This window comes from Brachycentrus maculatus, unplaced genomic scaffold (genome assembly GCF_059751285.1).
Source record: "Brachycentrus maculatus isolate JH-2025_06_01 unplaced genomic scaffold, ASM5975128v1 h1tg000299l, whole genome shotgun sequence".
NCBI lineage: Eukaryota > Metazoa > Arthropoda > Insecta > Trichoptera > Brachycentridae > Brachycentrus > Brachycentrus maculatus.
Window position 1 is genome coordinate 1,405,627 of NW_028281050.1, and position 17,650 is coordinate 1,423,276.

The 17,650-nt window shown below is 31.7% G+C and overlaps 1 protein-coding gene across 1 annotated transcript in view; it reads right to left on the bottom strand.

Moving 5' to 3' along the window:
* The window catches only part of LOC148304906 (uncharacterized), a 96,182-nt gene that overhangs the window by 2,178 nt on the left and 76,354 nt on the right, over positions 1-17,650 (bottom strand). The window lies entirely within an intron of this gene.

Sequence of the window (17,650 nt, forward strand, 5' to 3'; positions counted from 1 at the left end):
TTGAAGTCAAAAATGTTTCTAGATTTTACTAGACAGTCCTCGGGTCTGACAAGACGTTTTAGTCCAAGTCGAAACCCATGTTGTAATTGGATTATTGATTGACGTGTTTTTGGTCAATCCTATTAGCTACTAAATGGGTTATACAAATAAATGATAACAGGGTTTGAATAGACAGATGTTTTTGAATAGGTGGTATATGTAAGAAATTATTTTTACAAAAAAGGTTGTTTTTGTAAAGTGAAACAAGGAGTTTCCAATGTCAGGTGTGACGTCTTGGTGGTAATTCGAAAGTCTTGACATTATTTTTTGACATCTCAACATAGATGAAGAAGAATGTGGAAGTCTGGGCATTTACAGGGCTTACGACCGTCAAAGGCATTTTACACACGTGTAACGTTCACCAATTCTACCCATGATTTACAACCGCACTACTCAAATTCTTGAAACTTTTAGATATATTGATCGAACTCGCAACACAGTATGCGCGAGTTCACAATAACCATCTATGTGGGATGAGAAGCTTTTATTAAGCACAGACTCTTTCCATTCTTGTGTGAGGGTCCTAATATACATGTGGAATTGTTTAAGTGGCTTTATTTTTTAGATGTAACTATTTTTGCTAATGTAATGTAATGTTTATTATTGTTAATGTAAGTATTGTTTATTATATACTTTTTTATATGTAAAGCTGTACAACTCCCGAACAAATAAAATAAAATAAATAAAAATAATCCACATACTTGAAAAACGCCTGAAAACATGATTTTGAATTTTTATTTGTCCGCCTCCGTAGTGTAATGGTCAGCATGCTCGCCTACCGTTCTGGAGGTCTTGGGTTCGATTCCCAGGAGGGTTTAATAAATAAAAGTGATTTTTTCACTCTAATATTTATTCAATATTACACTGGACTGGTACCTGAAGTGGAGGGCTGATCACCTTTCCTTCATGTGTAATCGATCGAGATAACACTGCGTTTATATGAAGCAGTGCCCTATGCACCATTGGGGTGCGGTAAGGGATTTAAATTTAAAAAAATAATTTGATCAGTTAATTTATTTACAACATTTTGTGTGTCCAAATACTTGTTCATATATTTGGATTATATCCATTTAGGAGTTTTTTTAATTTATTTATTTTTGTATATTTCAGGAAAAAATCTTTTTGATTGATTTTCTTGATTACCGCAACGAATGAAACAAATAGACTACCGGATAAGTATAATCTAGTAGTAAAAACAGGAAGATTACATAGGAAATGAATTTCATTTACGTTTTTAATAAATTATGATATTTTATACCCATTCGTGTTTACACTATCGCTCGGCTGTCACTGACCCTTAAGGTTGATTGTCAGTTCAATTTTAAAACTTTCACTGAGAATTAATTTTCTGTTACTGGTGATTGACTTGTAATTATTATTTATATGTATGTACATATGGAGGTACAATGCACATATCCGCAGAGCATCAAACCAGTATCACGAGGTATCAAGCTACGTTCATCGCATCAAGATTCATATCTATATTGTGGTGATTGCAAGGGATATGGCATGCGTAAACTGTGGCCATCTCAACCGATTCCATGACGCGGAATGGTGAAGTTCTCAAAGCAATTTTCATTTAACGTGAATAGAAAAAAATGTAAAACATAAAAAGTCCCTCTCCTTTTGTTTCAACCACTCACTTATGTGATTAAATGAATTAAATTTACTATTTCTTTCGCAATGTATTGCACTCGAATTTTTATGTTGTTTTATTTGTCTAAAAGTGAGAGTATCCAAATACTTGTTTACAAATCTGGATTATTTCCAATCAGGAGTTAGTTTTTACATGTAAAAATAACTCCTATTGGAGATAATCCATATTTGTGAACTAGTATTTGGACACACTCAAAATTTTATACAAAAATTAACAAGTAAAATAATAAGCTTAAAAAATAAATGAAAATAATATTTTCTGAAGCGTTTCTGAAGCATGTGAATATGATCCAGGATTCGGACCTCACATACAAATGAAAAAGTTTCTGCTCAATAAAAAACTTCCCTCATCCCACCATAGATGTCTCTAGTGAAGTTCTAGTGAAGTCAAACACTGTGTTTCGAGTTTGGTCAATACATCTAAAAGTTCCAGGAATATGAGTATTGTCTTAGAGCGAGTAGTGAATTTGAGTTGAAAAGTCAATCATGGGTAGAATTGGTGAATGTTACAGGCGTAAATCTCTTATAAACCAGCTTATAACGGTCGTAAGCCCCTTGATGCCCAGACTTTTATATTCTTCTTCATCTATGCTGAGATGTCAAAAATAATGTATATAGTTAGATACAAAGATAGGTTATAGACCATTATTGGTTTTTCTTAAAATAAAACAAAAAACAATTTTTTAAAAAGTACATGGGATTAACATGTAAATTACCATTAAAAATGGTTTTATTAAATGTGGGTAGGATATAAGGGATGAGGATTGAGTTATTTTTTTTAAAGGCATATTTCGCTACAAGGTCCACATTAACAGGATTTGTGAATACGCGTATAGACGGCGCATTTTTAAAAAATAAAATAATGTAGGTGTATTGTTTGAGAATACCAAATATTTAAGAATAATGTCTGATTCACAATTTTAATCAACTTTTCGAATAATTATTTTTGTAGAAACATGTACTATACATTACTTTTTATGGTTACATCTTTTCCCATTGCCATAAAAACATGTTGATGGTAAAATTGTGATATAAAAGAATAATTACGCCATCATGTTTGAATTCGAATCATGAAGGTGATGGAGATTTTTATCTCAAAGCACCATCTTGTTTCACCGCTCCACATTTTCCATTAATAAACCATATATAAGCGCAAACATAAATATACGTAAAATGTATGTATGGTATAAATGTGTGTGTGTAATTATTTGATACCTTTCCGGTTTAATGTTTCCGGTAATCGACACTCAACTCAGTACTTGATTGAAAATATTCTCGAGAACCACTAATTTTCTTCGGCCAGTATAAAACGAGCGCCAAATAAATATGAATTACAAGCTAGTAAAAATAATAAATCAGCACCAATATTTTTCCTGGGAAATAATTGCTTAGGATAAATAAATACCCTTTGATTCTAATTACAACTTTGTTTAAAAATAAAGCATTGTATAAGACCACCTTTGAGTTTATTAATGTAAACACGACTAAATTCGAGAATTACAGATATTCTCGAAACTAGTCGTGTTTATATTAATAAGATAAAATAAGTGTTAAGCAAGCGTTTAAGGAATTTTTAATGATTTGTTCACATCATAAAACCGCAAAAAGCACAAGCTTTTCTGGACATATTTTTTTTCTTTGGTTTCCACAAAAGTATTGGGTTTTCAAGATATGTTTTTCAAATAAAAAAGTGATAGTAAAAACTTGTTGCATTTGACGATTACGAAGAAAGTATGAAAAGTTTTTTTTGTTTTATCCGCTCTCATAGTATAGTGGTTTGCGCGTTTATCTACCGCATTAGTCGTTCCAAGTTCGATTCCCGGGGGGTTAAAATAAATTTAAGTAATTTCTACTGACATATTTATTTAATATCACCCTGGACTGGAACAAGGAACGCGGGATCTGATCACCTTGCCTTCATATAATTGATGATAAAAATAACACTGTTTTGATACGGTACAATGCCCTATGCACCATTAGGTGTGGACAAGGGTATGGAGAATGAGAGAAAAACCCACGGAATTAACATATTAGAAAACTAGTCTTGTATTTCTTATTTATGTATACCGTTAAATAAACGTATAAACAAAGTAAGATATTCCACAAATACTCAGTAATAAGAACAATCAAAATAATATTTTTATAGAGGAAGTTTTTACAATAAAAACTGTAAATTGAGAAAACAACCAACGGTATTATAATGAAATTATTTAAAATAAAATAATCAGCGTCTTCTGTCGCAGATCTTCACTTAATTTGGCTAACCGGAAGTACAAGGAATAAAAAAGTAAGCTACGGTATAAACATAAAGAGACCTGTTCCATCTTTATTTGTATGTTGATCCAAAACGATACTTTTACTGAATAAAATTGGAAGAAGGAAATATGAAGAAAAATGGTTTAGTAAGAAGTACAAAACATACCTCAAAATAGTGATACGATTTAAAATATTAGTTTATTTAAAAAAAAAATACATCATTCACGATGGTAAATATACTTGTCTTTATAAATGTAGAAATTGACTGTAGTAAAAAGTACAACTTTAGCACTTTAGAACTGAAAATATGGTAGGTATTACTATAATTTGAATTATCTAGAAAAATAAAAAAATAATACAAGTGCGTTGAGTCTGAACTATCATTCATGATAATAAATTAAGTGGTTTTATAAATTTAATAAATATGAAAAAGAGTTGGTAAAAAGAGCAACTTAAGTTACCTCAATATATATTAAGAGATAATTAATGTTTTTTTTTTATATCACATAATAATACCTACTAGTGTTTTGCTGGCTGGAATTTTATTTACGATAACCAAATTTGTTGTATATTCTTTGGATTCTAATTTTATTATCCGCCTCCGTAGTGTAGTGGTAAGCGCGTCTGGCTACCGTGCTGGAGGTCCCCGGTTCAATTCCTTGGGGGGGGGGGGATAAACATGTGTGATTCTCATATTTATTTAATATCACCCTGGAATGGTACAAGAAGCGTAGGCCTGATTACCATGCTTTAGTTCGATTCAGGATCAAAATAACATTGCGTCGATACGATGCAGTGCCCTATGCACCATTTGGTGGGGATAAGGGTTGGAATAGGAATGGTAATGAAAATAAATGTAAGAGGTGGTTGGTAAAATATATCTTTGAAAATACCATGAGGCGATGCTCTTAATAAAAAAAAAGTAGAATATGTGAAGACCTACTATATTTGGTATTACTAACTAACAAATTAACTAACTAACCATCACGCCACTTCCCCGTAGGGGTAGGCAGAGAGAATAGAGCGCCACACCACTCTGTCCTTGCAAACATTCTTCGCCTCTTCCACGTTCATGCATCTCCTCATACATACCCCCCGATTGTTACGACTCCTAACCTGACCACTTTCAAGTATTTGGCATACCTGATCGTGCCATGTTTTTCTCGGTCTTCCTCTGCTTCTTTTCCCACTAACATTCGCCTCATAAATTTGTTTTACCGTTCTTTCGTCACTCATTCGTTCCACATGTCCAAACCATCTCAACACACCTTTCTTAATTTTATCGATAGTGCTTATCTCAGCTTTGCATTCCTTCCTTATTTCACTATTCGCACATCTATCATACATCGTTTTGTCGCACATTCTTCTGAGAGGTCGCATTTCGACTGCATTCAGTCTACTTTCATCCTTCTTTAGGATTTGGTATTACTACGAAGAAATAATGTCGTATGGTCTTTTAATGGGTATATCTTACACCCTTAAAATGTGTTTAAGGATTAAGTATTTCTAAAGAATTAATTTACGTGTTAGGTATTCTTTATAACACGTAAGGTATTTTACCTTTTTTGCAGCAGGAAACGCAGTGTCCTGGAAGGATGCCAGTATTTCTTATTTATCTGATGGCAAACTGAACAGTCCGGTCTACATTTCTAGTAAAAGTAATTAGTAATTAGTAGGAAGGTATCCCCGGGGACGATAAGGATATCTGTAACGCTCGCATTTGTAGGATTCCATATGGAGTGTAATATGTTGCAGGTTCGTGGCGAGTAATTAATTACATTTATTTATTTAATTATTTTATTACTGAAGTACACGACCATTGGAAATCGCTCGAATAATTAACTGGAGAAACAATTACTTCGGAATTGAAACTTGAACTAAAAGATGTTAGTAATGTCTCAATATTGGCAAAGAGGATTGTTTTAATTAGATCTAGATGAAGCAATTGTTCAGTTGGAAAAATGGTTTGTCTGTAAGTCTGCCACTTATAATATGAAAAATCATGTCACTTAAAATACATACTACATTGGAAATTTAAATAATATAATATTGTAGTATTAATTTATGTCCGCTTCCGTAGTGTAATAATGGTCAGCACGCTCGGCTGCCGTACTGGAGGTCCCGGGTTCTATTCCTAGGGGGGGTCAAATAAATATAAATGATTTTTTCACTCTAATATTTATTCAATATTACCCTGGACTGGTACCTGAAGCGGAGGGCTGATCACCTTTCCTTCTTGTGTTAGCGATCAAGATAACACTGCGTTTATATGATGCAGTGCCCTACGCACCATTGCGGTGCGGAAAAGGGTTTTAAAAAAGAATTAATATTATTTTTTGACATCTCATCAAAGATGAAGAAGAATATGGAAGTCTGGGCATTTACGGGGCTGACGACCGTCATAAGCTGGTTTAAGTGATCACTTTACACACGTGTAACATTCACCAATTCTACCCATTATTGACAACCACGCTACTCAAATTCTTGAAAGTTCTATATACATGAACCAATTTTTAGATATTATTCTTGAATCACTAGAACTACACGAGAGACATCTGTTGGTGAAATGAAAAGAAGCTTTTTATCAAGCAGAAACTCTTTCATTAGTATGTGAGGTCCAAAAAATAATATGAAAATAACTCCTGTAATTGAAGATTATCCAGATTTTATGAACAAATATTTGGACACAATCAAAATGTTGTTAATAGTATTAACTCTATCTCCGAGAAATTGACTTTTTAGTTATTACCGGGTCGATCCGATGCAGTGCTCAATGCACCATTTGGGTGCGAATAGGAGTAAAAAAGTATTTACTTCTAGAATATTGTTCATGGTGTATTTACTCACTTCACGAACCTGTCAAACAATATGGTTATGTTATACGTATCATTAAAAAGTTTTGTAATAATTATTATTTTGAAAACTCAGTTATTAATATTCATCTACCTTTTTCTTGGGGTCCATCTTGCGGGGTCCAGTCTAGCAATATGTTTTGTCTGTCTTGCAAGAGGACCCCAAGAATTCTACAACAAAAGAGGTGTCGGAAGACCCCAAAAGAGATGGTCTGACGACATTGTCGCTGTGGGGGGTGAAAACTGGCTGCAAGCAGCAACCAACCGGAAGAAATGGAAAGAAGGGGATGAGGCCTATATCCAGCAGTGGAGGTCAGAGGGCTCATAAAGAAGAAGAAGAAGAAGAAGAAGAAAGATCTACCTTTTTCGGTTCTTAACCAATAGTAAATAGAAAAAAACCACAGCACGAAAAATGGCATTAGTCGTTTGATAATAGGATGTGCGTTTGATAGAGCCGCTAGTTTTCTTGAAGCAAAAATTAATCGCCAAACCTAATGAAGAATTCCACTAAGAATATAAAATTATCTCATCGTCTCTAATACTACGCATGTTTAATTAATTAATACTTATCAATAATTAGATTTACGTAGCTGCGTTAAGCATGGGCTACATAATAATGACTACAAATTCCAATCTATTGCCGGCAAAAATTATTTATTGTACGTTTAATTAATCGTCCGAGACAAACCGGATAGTTTTATACGGATAATACGGCGGTAAGTGACTCCCTTATTAGCCACGATATTGTTTTCACTAATTCAATTAGTTGCCGTAGCGGTAAAAGTTGTTTCTGTTTAATAAACAGCGGCGGTAACTTACCGTTTTATCAGATTTACTTTTCTCATAAAAAGCGGGTATATTAGTAAACCGGAATAGTAGCTGCATAAGTACTTTACTCTCTTTTCAGAGTAACGGGTGGCTATAAATTATGTCATAAAAACAATATTAATATTTAGAGCATTTTGAGTGTGTCCAAATACTTGTTCACAAATCTGGATAATCTCCAATTTTGGGACTTTTTTTCCAAATTATTTTTTGACATCTCATCTCACCAATATAATGTCTCAAGTGAAATTCTAGTGATTCAAGCAATAAATTTCGAAGTTGAAGCATATACATAGAAGTTCCAAGAATTTGAGTAGTGTGGTTGTCAATCATGGGTAGAATTGGTAAATGTTAGACGTTTAAACGAGACTATAAAAAATGTATATACTTCCATGTTCATCTTATTTCCTAAACTCCTAATTGGAGATAATCCAGATTTGGACACACTCAAAACATTGTAAAGGAATTTGTTTATCTGAACAACAAAATTACTCAGGATGGTCGATCAAAATCAGAAATAGAAATTAAATCAATTTTTTTTTAACCATATAATCTTTTACGTTTTTTTTATATTTGTATAAATTTTTATTTTTTTATTTTTTTTCTTTATTTAAAATTCTTTTGCATTACATAAATTCAAAAACAAAAAATATTTATAAAAAATAAAAATGAATACAAAAAAGATCCCACAAAGGCCTGGCCTGTGTGTGGGTATACAAAATAAATAGTCATAGTACAGGGTATAAGGGTATGGGTTTCTAAGTATAGTTAGTTAATACAAAATACAAAAAACTTAATTTAAATACAAAATGTTTTCGATCTACCCTGTGCCAACTAGAAAACATTTAGTTTCGTTTGCGAATACAAACGGGGAGAGATAGTTCTACACTCTATGTCTCTATATGTTGCAATGTAGCTACCAGTACAATGCAGCGGAGTAAAATGCATTCTCGAAATACTAATGAGCACTTGCAAACTTCACCGTTCTCGTTTTGTTTGACTAAGATGGAGTCGGAAGCAACGAATCATTTCGTTCACATTAATATTAATACAGCGAGCTCTCGGTTTTCGCCCACGGCAACAAATGAATTACGAATTCAGTTGAATTTAATCTCAATTTGTGATTTAAAACTTGACAACATAGCATTAAGGGTGTACTCTCAAATATACGGTTCACACTACCAAAACTCACTCTTTTCAAGAACGTCATAAATCAAAAATCGACAATTTTCAGTTGTGCGTGTTCTCGGAATGCCCAGAAAATGTACTTTATCCCAGCAAAAGAGGCATATTTTTAACTTAAAATTTACCACCTAAAGGGCAGAAAGTGATGTTTTTGCATTTTGAAGAAAAGATATTGTTTAGTTATTTTTTAAATATACGAAATATTTTTCAAATGGAGAAAAAACCTTCAGGTTTTACCTAAAAAGATCTGTTGCACAGTAATAAGTTCAATAAGTGGCTTGATATTTATCTTTAATATATTTCATTATATTCTTAAACTTTAAAAACGATCTCCTGAAAAATCAAGTTCTATTGATTTATGACGTTCTTGAAAGGAGTGAGCGAAGTGTGTCCACGCATATTTAAAAAAAAAGAGTATACACATATTGTAATTGGATTTTTGAAAGTATTTATTTATTGAAATAATATTTTCATAATTTTTTAAACTCCTTACCTTCCGAGGACTCTTTTCTTTTCTTTATAAAAACGGTGTTTTAAGCAAAAAATACAATTATGTTAAATGCCCCCTGGGTTTAATGAAAATTGTTGCTGGCTATCGATAATCCCGCTTTAATGGTCTGTTTTTGGTAGGCTGGAAGTTTTGCTTCGTACCAATAAATGAATCCTCGTAAGAAAAAATAGTTAACAAAGTCTTCTTCTTACCCTCATCAGCATCTAATGGTGCATAGGGCACTGCACTGCAGGACACACACAGATTGGTGTAATGCTATGTTTATCGTTATTTATATTAAGGTTAATTGATTGCTTCTGGGTTATATTGAATACATATTAGAGTGCAAAAATATTTTTATTTATTTATAATAATTGTATTTTATTCCTCTGGGAATCCTTGTCCTTAACTATGGAGCTAAACGCGTTTACCACCACACTACGAAGGTACACGAAAGTATATTAAAAAATTAATATACTTTTAATCTGAAATTTGGTTTGTATGTACGTACCTACTCCTATTTTATTTTCAAAGGAGCGTACTCCTTTTCAGTCTCCAAGTGATAGAGGCTAGTACGAGTAAAAGTATGCAGCTTCGAGTACCCTAGAGATTGCTAGTACACTTATTTTAATGCGTAAAGAAGACACTATGGTATCAGTATTTCTGTACCTATATTGCCATATATTTAATTACCAAAAAAGTTCGAACAACATCTGTCAAAATGATATGGAATTTCACCACGTTTAAAATAACAAAATTATATTGAAGAACATGATGTGAATACGTGCATTGACTTAGAAATTCGCGACCGGTCGATCGGAGAAAATTTCATATCCCTAGGGTGTTCTGCTTTCAGGTTTAATCTAGACAAATATATATAACAAATACAGACATTTATTTAAATAAATATGTACTTGTATTAAAAAAAGACGAAGAAGTGCATTCGGAAATGGAAAAACTCATCAGTATGAAATTATCGATTTTGAATTTAATTTTTACTTGGTAAATACCGTTTTTTCTTAAAATCTGTGGTGGGACTTGTACAAAAAAAATGTATTTGTTAAAGCATGTTTTTGCCTCTCACACGCGCAAGGCAACATTGTGTCAAAATTTCAGAGCAATTGGTAAATAACTGTAAGATATTTCAGATTTTGAACAATGGAACATTTACATTTTAAAATATAGATAGATGTATCGTATCAAACGCATTTAAATCAATATTTTTGTTTTCATTTAAAATTTATAGGTTCATTTTATTTTCTTCTCTTGTTTTTCTCAAAGTATACCTTACCTACTCAAAAAAATATTTTGTTCGCCTCCGTAGTGTAACGGTCCGCACGCTCGGCTATCGTACTGTAGGTCCCGGGTTCGATTCCTTGAAGAGGGGGATATGTGAGTGTAAGTGATTTTTCACTCTAATATTTATTCAATATTACCCTGGACTGGTACCTGAAGCGGAGGGCTGATCACCTTTCGTTCATGTGTTAACGATCAAGATAACATTGCATTTATTTACGCACCATCGTGTCCGGATAAGGGTTTGAATATGAGGAAGAAGAAAAAATATTGGATTAAGACTTGAGGATAGTCCGAATAAAAAATAAAAATATTATAAAGAACTCAGTTTCTTGGCATCTACAGGCTTTAGCTTCAAGTGGAATATAAAATAGCAGTCATCTAGTCAGAACGCATACTAATAAATATTAAAATTATAAGGGTTCATCCAATTAACTGGCTATAAAATCAATACTTATATAAAACTTAAAAGAAATACATAGTTTATAGTTGCCATGAAAGTGCATATTCTAGCTGCTCGCCATAAATCTTTCCTTACCACAGAAATAATGGTCAGTTCGAAAGCTTAACTAAGCAAATTAAATTATGGTCATAAAATATCCTGGCACAACCATTTCAACTTACTTCATGTGTATGGAGATTAAATGTGGTTTTCTTACCCATTTGAAAATGAAATGTATAGTATGTAGATTCCCACAGACACTGTATACTAAAATACTATTTGAATTATTTATTTTGAAAATGAAATTTTCATCCAATTATACAGGAGAGCTTTGAAAAAAGTATATTTTGTGAAAAAAATAAGTTAATTAATATTAATATCATAAATATTATGCTTGATTTAGAAAACATACCACACTGGGATGAGCTAATAAGAAATACAGTGGCAGGCTTTCGGTAGAGTTTTATCTTTTATTTTCTCCATTTGGAAATTTGAAGTGTATTTAAAAAATAATTTAACAATACATTTTCTTCGAAATACAAAACAACTCTTTCTGCCTTGTAGCGGGTAAATATTAAGTTAAAAATATGCCGCTTTTGCTGGGATATAGTACATTTTCTGGGCATTCTGAAAACATACAGAACTGAAATTTGAAGATTTTTGATATATGACGCTGTTGAAAAAAATAAGTTAATTAATATTAATATCATAAATATTATGCTTGATTCAGAAAACATACCACACTGGGATGAGCTAATAAGAAATACAGTGGCAGGCTTTCGAAAGAGGTTGATAAAAAGCTCGAATCTTAACATAAAACTGTTTGTGAAGCACGAATGGATATTGGATATGTGGCAGTGGAACGCAATGTTGAGATTACCAGAAAACTGATCTTCTCATATCATCTCTAATTAATATTACTTAAAACATTTAATTTTTTGTTGTCATTATTTTTATCGTATTCAATATTACGTACTTGTCTACAAAATGCGGCTGACTAAGCACCCACGGCTTAGTCAAGCTTTAGCCATTAAACAAATCTTAGAGCTGCAAAAAGTCTACTAACAATTTCCATAATATCAAGGAGATTAACTGAGTTTCACTTTAAATGTTTGTAAAACATTACAACCATTGCAGAACGAAAAATAGCTCCCATAGTCAAAAAATGTCTTGGGTCGGTAGATTTTTATAACATATTTTTTTAATGCCATTCATTATTTTAAAATAAAATATTTTGTTGGTATTATATGATGAGCTCGAAACGTTTTCGAAATACGATAAGCAAACGCGCTCATCAGTACACTTTAGAAGCAGACATGCAATATATTAAAGCTCAATGATTTGTTTAGTAGCAAGGTTAAAGTAATACTAAAATCTGAATTTTAACTTTTCTTTTTTCATTTCAAAGAAACTAAAAACAAAAACGGATATTATCAAATGTGAACTATAAAATATTTTCACATTTACATTCATAACCACATATGTACTTCATTGGTATTCTGTTTCAAGAATACGTTTTTAAAGGAGAAATAAATATTTTAAATTGTTGGTTGCGTAGAGTTGTTGAAAACAAGTATGGTGGTATACATATAGGGGTTTTAAATGCGTTGAAACAAACTATTGTAATGTACACTTACACTGATTCTATTGTTACAACTGAAAGCATGAAACATCGCAAAATGGGAATCGTTAAAACATTGCTGCGGTTGCGGTATTGTAAAATTAATATTGTTATAATATTATGAGGGTGAACGTGGTTTTCAGTTTATGGCGACGCACGCATAGGTGATTATTTATAAAACTCCTTAGGCGAAGTACTGGTAAAAGGCATAAAAAACATTTCGTATTCTGTTCAGTAATCCTCGTTTTATTTTTTACATTTTACTATACGATTATTTATTTAATACCGGCTGGCTCCGGCCACGCGTTGTTGTGGCTAAATCTGGTTAAATGGAGAAGAATGAAAAGAGAAAACGCACATTTCTTTATTTATTTACAATATTTGGGATGTGTCCAAATACTTGTTCACAAATCAGGAATATCTTCAATTAGGATTTTTTTTTCATATTATTTTTGACGTTTCAACATATGTACATAGATGAAGACGAATATAGAGAAGTCTAGGCATTCACGGGGTTCACGACCGTCATAGGCTGGTTTTTCTTTATTTAATTTCACAATGCTTGTGGGTTAACAATATTTTAGCAGCTGTCACGAAGCACACTGTCCGCCACGAGCAATGATTATTATTGCTATTACGTTTAAGAGATGACGCTGCCATTACGTTCAAACAAAATTTACCTTCAATATCATGTAGGTACTTATTCTTCCAATTTTTTTTTCTCCAGCACCCGGTATTAGAGCTTTATTGACCTGTCTTAGTGTCTCATAATAGAGGTTGCTAGTCCTACTGATACTTCAACAGCACTAGAAACTTACGACAAAGCCAAAAAATGTTTGTGTAGAGCATTTGAATTGAACCCTACTGTCAAATCTCATTTCCTTTATAAGATGTTATGCTACACGCTGGACATATGTAATAATTTCGCTCTCTATATTCACTTGTATTGTATTAGCACGTAGATTTACTCGGAGAAAATGAATGTTAGTTTAGAGCAGATTAAATGCACTTTTCTGTTATAATTTATATGTAATAACTTCTCTCTTGTACAAACGTTTATTTTACCTTGTATATATGGAGCCAAAGTATGGTAGAACTGCACTACTTTACGCTTTTTTAATTGTCCATACAAAATATCATTAAAAACATTGTAGTTAATATGTGAAAATCTCTTATTTGTAAAATTACTTTGTATGTACATGTATATATAAGCAGGGTACAGATACTGAAGAAAATTTAAAAAAAAAACCTGTATGACAACTCCCAGATACTTGAATTGCATTACTTGCTCAATTATTTGATTTTCCACAAGTTTACATTTTCATATTATTTTTTGACATTTCAACATACATAGATGAAGAAGAATATGGAAGTCTGAGCATGTACGGGACTTACTTAGTTTACATGTTACTTAAATAAGACTTTGTATTTTCTCTGTGGTTATCATCATACATTTTAAAATTTCGTGCGATATACTTATACAGAACTGCTCACGTATAAAAACAATTGACGTATTCGATAATCATGAGTTATTTTGCCGTAATTGTTTTGCAAATAGAAAAAAACGTGACCAGATTTAGTAGTCAATTCGTGTTAAAGGCAACCTCTGTTTATATTTTGTAAAAAAAACGCAGGAAGTCATAGAAAAAAAAACACAGGTCAAAGATAAGCCGGTATGAGATTATCCATGTAATAGGCGGCATTTCATTCCATATTTCTGGGTCCAGATAGAGTTATTTATGGTCGTTTATTATTCATTACTCCGACTCTGCATACAGCGGGAATAATATAGGTATAATTACTGAATTCTGTATCATTAAATTATCACAAATTATGAGCATCGGTTGATAAATTGAAATATAATACCTTCTTAATGTATCTTGGATAATAGCATGTCGACTCTGAAGTCTGCCTAGAGAAAATCATTTAGGAGCAAATTAGATACATCGATACTTCGGTGTTTTGCTAAGCGGATTTAGAGGGCGCGGAGTATTTATTTATTGCTTTTGTATAATATAACTCTTGTACAATATACTAGTTTTACTATTCACCTGTAGATGAAAACATCTGTGGTTTATGAAACTAGTCGTGTGTAATGAAATAAAACCTGATTTTTCAGGAGATGTTTTAAATGAAATGTATTAAAAATAAATATCGAGACACTTTTTGAGCTTTTTATTGTGCAACAAATCTTTTTAGGTAAAACCTGAAGGTTTTTTCTCCATTTGAAAAATTTAAATAACATTTGAAAAATGTTAAGTATATTTAAAAAAATAAACATTACCTTTTCTTCGAAATACAAAAACAACTCTTTCTGCCCTGTAGCGGGTAAATATTAAGTTAAAAATATGCCGCTTTTGCTGGGATATAGTATATAAAGCATTACGAACACATGCAGAACTAAAATTTGAAGATTTTTGATATTGACGTTGTTGAAAGGAGTGAGCAAATTGTTATTTTTTAAAAAAAATCCACAAATCATTCCACAAAGTTAATGCCGAATAAATAAATAATAAAATCAAATTTGTTACCATTTTGAAAGAAAAGAAATACTCATCAGTAAACTAAGGATTTTTTTTGTTTAAAAGTCAAATTTAAAAGGGATTTACCTACCTGCCAATCTGTTTATTATTATAAATTATAAAAAAATGAATGTATTAAGTAGATTTACAAACTATTTGAAGTTTGGTTAATTTAAAAATCTATTTAATTAAAAATACATATTTAATAATATGAAAGAGTGAGTTCTTAAATTAATTTTCTTTATCTTGATCTTTTTTATATTCCGATTATTACACTCAACAGTAATTATTGCAAAATATATAAATAATGTAATTTTACTGGTGTTTTTTTTATTTATGTCTACCAGTAAAAATAAATTAATAAACAATTACTGGTATCACATCCCCCGAGGCGACTTTGTAAGACCCGAGACTGACAAGTAACTTCTTATTTCACTCTTGTATTTGTTACAAAAGGACGAAAAGATGGCTGACCACAAAGAATTTATAATCAGGCATAACCTTACCTAACTACACGAGTACCTATCATATTACTATTAGCGACATCAGAAATTATACAATGTGACCGCTGGAAGATTGCCAACTCACGGGTGGCCACTGGTCACCCGACAACGTTGTAATTATGTAAGATAATTATAGTTACATACAAGGTTTTAGCAGATTTTTTTTTCATAAATAAATTTGTCCGCCTCCGTAGTGTAATGGTCAGCACACTCGGCTACCGTTCTGGAGGTCCCGGGTTCGATTCCCAGGGGGGGGGGGGGGTCAAATAAATACAAGTGATTTTTACATTCTAATATTTATTCAATATTACCCTGGGCTGGTACCTGAAGCGGAGGGCTGATCACCTTTCCTTCGTGTGTTAATGATCAAGATAACACTGTGTTTATATAATGCAGTGCCCTATGCACCATTGGGGTGCGGATAAGGGTTTGAAAAATAAATAAAAGTATATCTCCGATACGTAAACGTATCCTTGCATCCTCTCAATAAAGTCAGATTTTTTAAAAAATATATCTTCAAACACAAACAATAAAAAAAAGAGAACAAAAGAGATAAATATTAAGTAAATTTCATTTAGCAGGTACTCTCAAATCAGTCCAATTCAGTAAGCGATCGGCTGTGTGAAACGTTACACGTGTCTGCGCATAATTTTATCTTTGGAATAGGTGTGGGAATTTGATTTTTATAAGCATATGTATTGAAAAAAACATACTTTTTTAACTCCTTGCCTTTCAATAACTCTTTTTTTTCAAAACTGTATATTTATTTCGAAGAAAAACTCATTTTTGCAGCACAAAAACAATGTTTTATAAAAAAAAGAAAAACAATACTCGTACCGTTAAATGTAACTCAGGTTACATTTAACTCAGGTTACATTTAACGGTACGAGTATTGTTTTTCTTTTTAAAGAAAATTAAGTTGCGGGCCACACAGAAATGTTCCAGGCCCTTAAACTATTAAAAATCCATCAATACTAATTTCCAAGTACTGCATACCATAAATATAAATTACCTTAGAAATAAAAATTATTAAATTTTTATATTTGATCGATGGTAATCAGTTTTTTTTAAATACTTTAAATTTAAATTCTAATAAAAAAATATCGTTCAGATACATTTATAAAGATTAAATTTAAAATACTGTCTCCTTACATTTTACAAAATTAGTTTTAATTTAATTTTACAGACAGACATGTTGGTAATAAATAATTTATTGGTTACATGTCCGTCACAAGTCATGCAATCATGGAACACGTGACCGGATGACACGATCTATTTCGTTTCTACCTACCCTTATTATTTATTTGATGATAACTCTTTTTTATTGTTAAAAAATAACACCTTAACCTGTTACATTTCTGTCATAAATTAAACCCTGAAGAGGGCAACAGGTTGTTGCCGAAACTAGTTGGTTAATAAAAATGTGAGTGGATCAAAACACAAAGTATTTTTATTTCTCGAAATAATATATCAATATGATCCACAAAGTTAATGCTTTCAATATTTAAAACATGTTATATTTCTACTTGTAAAATATTTTTTTCTGGTTAAGTTGTGGTTCTCCAAAAAATAGCCGACTCTTGTGCTTTGAGAGGGACTTGCGTTGAATATTTATTTATTGAACTCTATTAAGGATATAATATAAAACAATATTTTTTATTTATTTGATTTCTTATGCATTATTTTTATTTCTTTTTTCTTTTACTTTTTATATCAAAATGCTTAATTCCCAAATATTTCTAATTTTATTGGAATCCTTGAAGAAATGATTTTATAATCAGGTGGATATATCGCTCACTCATTTCAAGAACGTCATAAATCAAAATCCTTGATTTTTCAAGAAAACGTTTTTAAAGTTTAAAAATATTATACAATGTATTGAAAATAAATATCAAGCCACTTATTGAACTTTTTATTGTGCAACAGATCTTTTTAGGTGAAAACTGAAGGTTTTTTCTCCGTT